Source organism: Mus pahari, chromosome 10 (genome assembly GCF_900095145.1).
Source record: "Mus pahari chromosome 10, PAHARI_EIJ_v1.1, whole genome shotgun sequence".
NCBI classification, from domain to species: domain Eukaryota; kingdom Metazoa; phylum Chordata; class Mammalia; order Rodentia; family Muridae; genus Mus; species Mus pahari.
In genome coordinates this window covers 67,132,128-67,140,722 of record NC_034599.1, presented here as the reverse complement: position 1 = coordinate 67,140,722, position 8,595 = coordinate 67,132,128, and positions in this window count along the sequence as shown.

Below are 8,595 nucleotides of genomic sequence, written 5' to 3'. Positions count from 1 at the left end.
TTCCAGAATTCGGTTCCCACGTTGTTTTTTGAAAGTGCGTTTTTTGTTTGGGTATCTTTTTTCACTCCTGTTGTATGAATAGTAACCCCGTAATTGGAGGTGGAAAAAAAAATGGCCGATGTATTTATAAGAATACTTCGTCGTAAGACGGATCTGTAAGAAATCGGCCCCCATGTTATGTCTGAAACGTAGAAGGACATTTGTGTGTTTGCACGATGTCAGATTTTGTTTTTTGTTTTTGTTTTTTTTAAAAAAAAAGCAATAAACTGGGGGGGGGGGGAACGGGACTGGAGAGATGTGAAATGAATAAGAGCCCTTGTTGCTTTTCTAGAGATCCCTAATTTGATCCGCAGCACCCCATGGTTGCTCACAACTACAGTTCCAGGGAATCTGATGCCCTCTTCTGGCCTCGGTAGGCACCAGACTCTAAAGTGGTGCACAGGCATATATACAGACTAAACACAGATACACATAAAATCAAATACTATGAGGTGTCATTCCCTACCTTCTATCACATAGCCTGTGTGTCTCTAGATAGCAGGCTGTCGGTGATCAAAGCTTCTTTTATTCCAGTCTTAATTACTGCGTAGAGAATGGGTACAAAGGGTTTAAAGAAACCAGGAGATTTCAGGGGACAAAAGCGGAAAGCTGATACATGTGTAAAGTGAGTCATTGCCAGTACTTTGGGAACCCGGCAGGAGGCCAGTAGAGTGACAGAGGTCTAGAAGGCAGAGAGGAGCAAGGTCCATTAGAAAGACGGAGGAGGACCCTGCAGGTGGGCTAAGCCCAGCATTGTGAATTTAGGATTTGTCTGCTTATCACTTCCTTGAAAGTGATACCAGGTGGCCAGGTGAGAGGTTAGCAATACAGTCCCCATCTCCGTGTTAGGTGCCTGTATTATTAGTTCTCTAAAGGAACTGAACTTAGAGAATAAATCCATGTGCATAGAAAGGGGGGTTATTAGAATGATTTATAGAATAAATGGCTGGCTATGGACCAAGAATTCAGTAATTGTTCAGTTCAGGTTGGATGTTTCAGTGGGTCTTCAAGATACCCTGGAATTCTAAAGGAGTAGGTAAAGAGGGAGGTGTTGTATCCCTACTTGGTTCTTGATTGTGTCTATAAAAAAGGGGGGAAGCCAATTGCTGGGTGAAAGAAAAACAGTGGGACTTGGAGGTCCCAGAAGAGAAGGGATGAAGGGAGAGAGGAATTTGGACCAGGATTTGGAAGGAGAAGGAAGCTGAAGTCATGTAGATCTTGGGGCCCTTAGAATTTTTGTAGCCCCTGCTGCGAGCAGGGACTGAGAAGGCTGGGGGGAGCTGGCTGATAGGATTGGGGCAGGAAATTCTTCGCCCAGCCATTGAGTTATCTGGCTAGTTTTAAAATAATAAAACTGTCTAGTGTTTTCTATCCGTGTAGCTAAGGTGGGCAGGAGGAGAAAGAGGGCAGCCAGGGCAGTTGATGGTGGTTTGGGAAAGCTAGCCTGAGGGGGTTGGGGGAGCAATAGCAGCTCCTGGGGGAAATGACCAGCTGGTCATTGACAGAGCTGAATAAGACTGGTGGTGGCAGATCACAGAGCTAAACCCAGAGAGGCTGGAGTGCAGGCTGTGGCACCAGGCAAGGAGGTAACATGTTTTTAAAATTACATGCAACAAGTAGGCTGTAAGGCATGGAATGGGATCTCTAGGAAGGTGAGGACACATAAACCCATCTGCCTCAGTGGGGTAGCAGTGGTGCACACCTTTAATCCCAGCACTCGCTTACTCAGGAGACAGAGGCAGGTGGATCTCCAAGTTTGAGGCCAACCTAGTCTACATTGTGAGTTCCAGGACAGCCAGGACTTCACAGAGAAACCCTGTCTTGAAAAACCAAAGGTAAAAATAAATAATAAAGTAAATGAAAAACATCACCCTGCCTCACAAGAATATCTCTGTGTACAGATAAAATGTGTTGTCAGTTTGCTTCTGCATTTGTACTCAAGATGGAGCCGAACGGGGCAAGGCATGGCCTGATCAGAACAGAGACTTTCCTACACTGAGAGCTCTCCAAAGAACAATGACAATAGTTGCCTAATTTTCAAGTGTGAACAATACTTAAATTCTTGCCTCTCATAAACCTCCCTTCCTATTTTGATTAAGTTTTTCCTCTTCAGCTCTAAACTTTTGTAGGTATTCCTCATTAATGTAGCCAACATGCTGATTACATTTCCAGATTAATCTTCCCAAGAAACAACATTTGAATGATTTTGATTACTGCATCCTTAAAACTTGTTGGCCGCTAGTAGCAGTAGCAATGGGGACATAATCAGGTTAAGATGTGATATTTCACTTTGCCTCAGAAAAGAATTCAGGATGAGCCAGTACATAACAGAATTTGAGTTTGTTAAGAAGTTTCATACACATTCCATCATAGGGTTAAAAGAGAGGGGAGGACTTAGGAAAGTTAGTATTGTAAGACTTTCGTGGGGAGCACTCCCCACTTTAGTCTCGAGAAGGCAACGCCCAAAAACCACAAATAAAACATCTTGATGTAAAAACATGAGGTAGTTTAATGGTGGAGCTCCGGAACGACGCGTAGCTCATGCAGGAGGCAGAGGCACCGACCACATGGCCTGAAAGCTAGGGGTTTTTATAAGGGGAGGGGGAGGGGGACGGGCTAGCAAGAATTGGCATGGTTATCTGTGATTGGCTCATTTAAATGTACACATTTGCAGGATGGTACATGCAAAGGCAGGAATGCTAGGAGACCTGAAGGGCCAGTTAGGGGAACATTTGGTTCAGTCCCAGGAATGTTCCAACAATGGATTGCCTGGGCATGCCCAAGCTTGTCTCACTGTGCTCTCCGCCTCAGGCTTCCAAGCTTACAAACAACTATTTCTCTGGACATAAGTTGCATGAATCCCAGGCCTTAAATTTCATTTCCCTACAGTATGAGTTCTGGAAATAACAATAACAAGCTTGTCTTAGTCAGGGTTTCTATTCCTGCACAAACAAAAAAAAAAAAAAAAAGAAGCCAGTTGGGGAGGAAAGGGTTTATTCAGCTTATACCTCCAAACTGCTGTTCATCACTAAAGGAAGTCAGGATTGGAACTCAAGCAGAGCAGGGAGCAGGAACTGATGCAGAGGCCATGGAGAGAAGTTTCTTACTGGCTTGCTTCCCCTGGCTTGCTCAGCTTGCTTTCTTATAGACTACAAGTCCAGAGATGGTACCACCCACAAGGGGACCTCCCCCCTTGATTACTAATTGAGAAAATGCCCCACACCTGGATCTCATGGAGACATTTCCTCAACTGAAGCTCCTTTCTCTGTGGTAACAAAGCCAGCCAGTACAAACCTCAAGAGACTAGTGAAAAAGAAACTAGTGAAAAGAAGCAGTTGCAAACATACAATTATGCTGGCTTAGAGAAAAGGCCAAAAAATGACAACTGGAATACTGATTTGGCACAAGGCAGCGGTTTTTAAAATCTATCATGAAAAACTTCTGTTCTCATATAACCCTGAACTTTCACTCCTCCCAAATTCCCCCATCTCATTGGCCTTGAACACAAAGCCTCATCCAGTGAACAGTTTGAGGCTTAGACTGCACACCTCCAATCGGGTTCAATCACAGACTTTTCTAACAAGAGTTCTTCTAGCCTACTGAAAACGGACTATACAATCTGTTTCTTACAGTAGTGTATATGATGGGTGCCATGCACTAATGACAGGAAAGGAAGGGTGTCACTGGATGCTGGGAGGTTGAAGAGAATTCAAAAAGTTGTAGGTAGATAGAGTGTGACTTATTTACCAGTACACAGGTCTCTAGGCATCAAGCACTCAGCCATGCAAAAGTACTCATGGGCCAAGCACAGGTCAACACACACATACAGAGACATATATATGCAGGCTAGCCTAGGCAAAAGCCAATGCTTAGACATCAAAACAATATTTCTACAGAATCACACACACATACACAATGGCATTCTGCCAGGAATAGTTATGACACATTACATCACTGAACTACTGTTTACTTTTGGGTTCCCCATATATCAGATATGACTCATCTTGTGCTGACTCATTACCACCCACACCTCACACCCCTTGCCAAAGTTTAGCATTAGCCATTTTGGCCCTTGACGAATATCTATATCAGTGCTATGTTGTCTAAACACATAAACTGGCCTATCCACTGCTCTCAGTTTCTAACACGTAGACAAGAGCAAAAGCTTAGGCTCTTTTTTTCTTTTTCTTTTTTTGAAAAGATTTATTTATTTATTATATGTGAGTACACACTGTAGCTGTCTTCAGACACCCTAGAAAAGGGAGTCAGATCTCATTACAGATGGTTGTGAGCCACCATGTGGTTGCTGGGATTTGAACTCAGGAACTCTGAAAGAGCAGTCAGCACTCTTACCCTCTAAGCCATCTCTCCAGCCCAGCTCTTCTTTTCAAGGCAGGTTTTCTCTGTGTAGCCTTGGCTGTCATGGAACTCAATTTGTAGACCAGGCTGGCCTAGGAATCACAGAGATCCACCTACCTCTGCCTGCCAAGTGCTGGGACTAAAGGTATGCACCACTACTGCCACACAAGCTCAGGCTGTTTAAGAAAGTCACAATTCATAGTCTTTACAGAAGCCATATGTACCATTTTAAGTGAAGCTACACCCCAAAAGCTTGCTAAAGAACCTTATCTTTTTTTTTTCTTTTTGAGACAGGGTTTCTCTGTGTAGCCTTGTCTGTCCTGGAACTCACTTTGTAGACCAGGCTGGCCTCGAACTCAGAAATCTGCCTGCCTCTGCCTCCCAAGTGCTGGGATTAAAGGCATGCACTACCACTGCCTGGCCTGAAAATGTTGTTATATAAGGGAAATGTTGTATTTATGTTGACAACCTTCACAGAAAATGTTGTTGAATTTGTGGAATTTTTGATTCTCAGTTGGCGAGGAACTTCCGCAGATTCTGAAGTCCTTTTCCCTCCCAAATCCCTTATCTGGCTTCACTAGAATACCAACCAGTCTCAGCTCTCTTGACTCACTCCCCACACCTTCCTGTTATTTCTAAGAGCTTTGCTTCCACTGACCACTAATGCTTTAAAACTCTCTTACATGCTGTGTGTTCAACTCTGGGGACACTCATAGTACTCACTCTCCTTATGTGAGGTCATGCTGGACACCTTCTCCTTATTGATTATAATAAATACTATTTTCCAGCTTCTATATCACAATACTTTGGTTTTTACCCATGTAGTTTGGGGGGGGGCACAATTAATGCTATCCTCCTAAAACAACTTCACATTGGTCCTAACATGCTATTTAGGGTTAAAAACCTGGGTTCCAGCAGGTCCTAACAAAGTAGGCTATGTAGGGGGAGGAGCTGATGGTATGTCAATAAAGGCTGGGTGACAATATAGAGGTGGGATTACTGGGTCCCAGGAGGAAGAGGGGGAGATGAGAAAGAGAGAGGGTCTTTGGGCCAGGCTTTGGAGGGAGAAGCATGGACACCATGTAGACCTGGGGGCAATTAGAACCGATGGCAGCCTCCACCACCAGATGAATTCTAATATAGAATAGCTGATAAGTTTAGAACAATATATTCCAAGTTGTGTCATCTGGCTGATTTTAAAATATTAAGAATTGTCTGGTGTTTTCCATCTGAGATGATTCAGGTGGGCAAGAGAGAGGGCAGAATTTAGGGGCAGTCATTGGAGGTCAGCAGAGCCAGCCACGGGGGAGGGTGATCAGTGTAGAGCATTGCTGCTCCCTTTGTTTACGGGAAAAGCATTAGCTAGCCAGCGGGTAGCTAGTGCTCCCAGAGCTTAGCTGGAGCAACCATGTTTTCATAAAACTACATGCTACAAGGCTGAGCTACCCACCTTAGTCTGATAGGTAATGAAGAAAACCCTAGAAAGATTTTTGTGTGGCAACACTGGGAAGAAGAACAAGGAACAGATAAAGGTATCTAGTGACCCCACCCACCCACCTACACACACATACACACACACAAAATCCATTTTTGTAGTATTAAAATGAGCTTTAAACTCTTGTTTTGTTATTGTTGTTTGTTTGTTTGTTTGTTTTTTCAAGACAGAGTTTCTCTGTGTAGCCCTGGCTGTCCTGGAACTCACTCTGTAGACCAGGCTGGCCTTGAACTCAGAACTTTACCTGCCTCTGCCTCCCAAGTGCTGGAATTAAAGGTGTGCACCACCACGCCCAGCATGAGTTTTAAACTCTTAAATAGAGGAAGAACTGTGGCAAGGGACACGGTGTATACAGAATTAAGCAGTCCTAGGTGATTGTGAGAGGACTGAGACAGGCTGAGTCCATCACAGGCTTCAAACTAGCAGTCCAGGAGACTAGGCCTAGGTCTCTGTTTCCCAGAACTGGGCAAGACCAGGCAAGTCAGTTACTAAAAATACCCAGGCCTCTGGCAGTGAATCAGCTGCCTTGCCACCTGTCCTGAGGCAAAGGCAGTAAATCTGCAATAGTTTCCAGGCTTCCCCAGCAACAGTTTCCAGCACCGCCTCCCAATCCCATCCCCAAGCAATGGTTCTGCAATGTCCCTAAAGATAGTATAGTACAGGGAAGTTTTTATGAACACCAAAAGACCAGGAGCTGATCAGATGCAATCCTACCCCCTTCTTTATTCACAAGCTTGAGCTTCGACTTAACTCATGACTGAGGTACCACAGGATGGTTTGGGCTGAGAAGCCCTGATCTCTCTCTCATCAAGACAAGGTTTTATAGAAAACTGCAAGCAAGGGGTGGCAAGGGGTGTCTCTAGCCTGGCAAGCATCTAACGGGGGTGAGGGGGGGGAGGGAAGTGAGGGGATGGCCTTTAGCATAATTGTCTGGTGCTGGGAGCCAAACCATAAGCTTAGCATCTGCTTTCCTCCTGATTGAGGGTGTTAGGAAGTGAAGTATCAGGGGATGCTTGTAACCTGGGGGTGCAAATTTGTTGGGGGAATAACCTGGAAACTGGTGCTAGACTCGGTTTTGTTGGGGGGCGAGGGGTAACCTGGAGACACATGTTAGGGGGAAGCCTGAAAACTGGTGCTAGGTACCAACCTGTTAGTTAACTTGAGTTTAACCTTAGGTCAGATACTCTAAGATGGAGTCTGAACCCAAAAAACATGGTCTCTCAATAGAGCCAACTAATTAAGATAAAGGTTGCCTACCCCTTCCTAGAATTCTCCTAATGTGCTTTAAATTGGGCCTGTGAGCTCACCTTGGTGTCTCCATCTTGGTAAATGGTAGACCCCAGCATGCTGGACTTCTGAAGAATAAAATGATCTTTGCTTTTGCATACTATTTGAGTCCGGGGTATCATTCTTCTGAATATCATGGACCCTTATTTCTCCATTGCTAGTGTAATGAGCCCATTCAGACCAGATTAGATTATGTTAAAGTCAGGTTTATTGAGAAGCTGCTCTCCAATGGGTAAGTTCACTGGCCCCAAGGACCAAGGACCTTACCATGAAGTCTATGGGGAAAGGGGAGGGTTAGGAGAGGTGGGGCACTTGCAAGTGCAGAGAGAGAGAGAGAGAGAGAGAGAGAGAGAGAGAGAGAGAGAGAGAGAGAGAGAAAGAGAGATCTGGATTATGTAGAGAAGAGGTTCTGGGGGAAGAACAGCCCACCCTGGGCTGGAAAGTTTAGAGTTGGGGGCAGGGTATGCCAGGTAAGGACTGAGGGATGCTGGGAGAACCTGGAGACCAGGCCTGCTTATGTGCTCAGTCCATTGTCTCTGTCTGAAATTAAACACTAGGTAGTCTTACTGTTTCTTGTTTCAGTGTACCTCAGTGACTTCCAACCTTCCTAAAGCTGTGACTCTTTAATACAGTTTCTCATGTTGTGGTAATCCCCAGCCATACAGTTGTTTTCATTGCTTCTTCACAACTATAAGTTTGCTACTAGTATGAATCATAATGTAAATATCTGATATGGAGGATATCTGGTGTGTGAGCCTCAAAGGGACCCAGGGCTTGAGAGAACTGCTGTCTAGCTCCAGCAAGGTGGTCTGATGAACACTGTTACTGCTTTCAAGGGAAAGCTGGTTTTGTTGTTGGGTTTTTTGTTTTGCTTTGTTTTTTCAGGAGATGCTCGCTTCTGATTCAGGGTGCTGCTTTACCCTCCAGGCTGGTAAGAAACATTAAAGATTTATCTATTTATTTTATGTGTATGAGTACACCATTGCTCACTTCAGACACATCAGAAGAGGACATCAGATGCCATTACAGATGGTTGTGAGCCACCATGCGGTTGCTGGGAATTGAACTCAGGACCTCTGGAAGAGCAGTGGGTGCTCTTAACGTCTGAGCCATATCTCCAGCCCTGTAAGAAACATTGAACATTGGGGTTTATCTGTCTCTGTCAAGCACTATAAAACTTTTCAAATTCAAATCTTTTCATCTCCCCAACCTACTAAAATCTTTATGCAAATGTTTGAACTCTCTCCCATCTGTTTAAACCTTTCTTATACTAAGAACCCACAGCATTCTCCTAGCTGGAGCGACTTCTACAACAAACGCTTCCTGCTTTCTCTCATTCCCTTTTCCCCAATTATTTTTTTCTTTTATTTTTTAATGGTTTTTCGAGACAGGGTTTCTCTGTGTAGCCCTGGCTG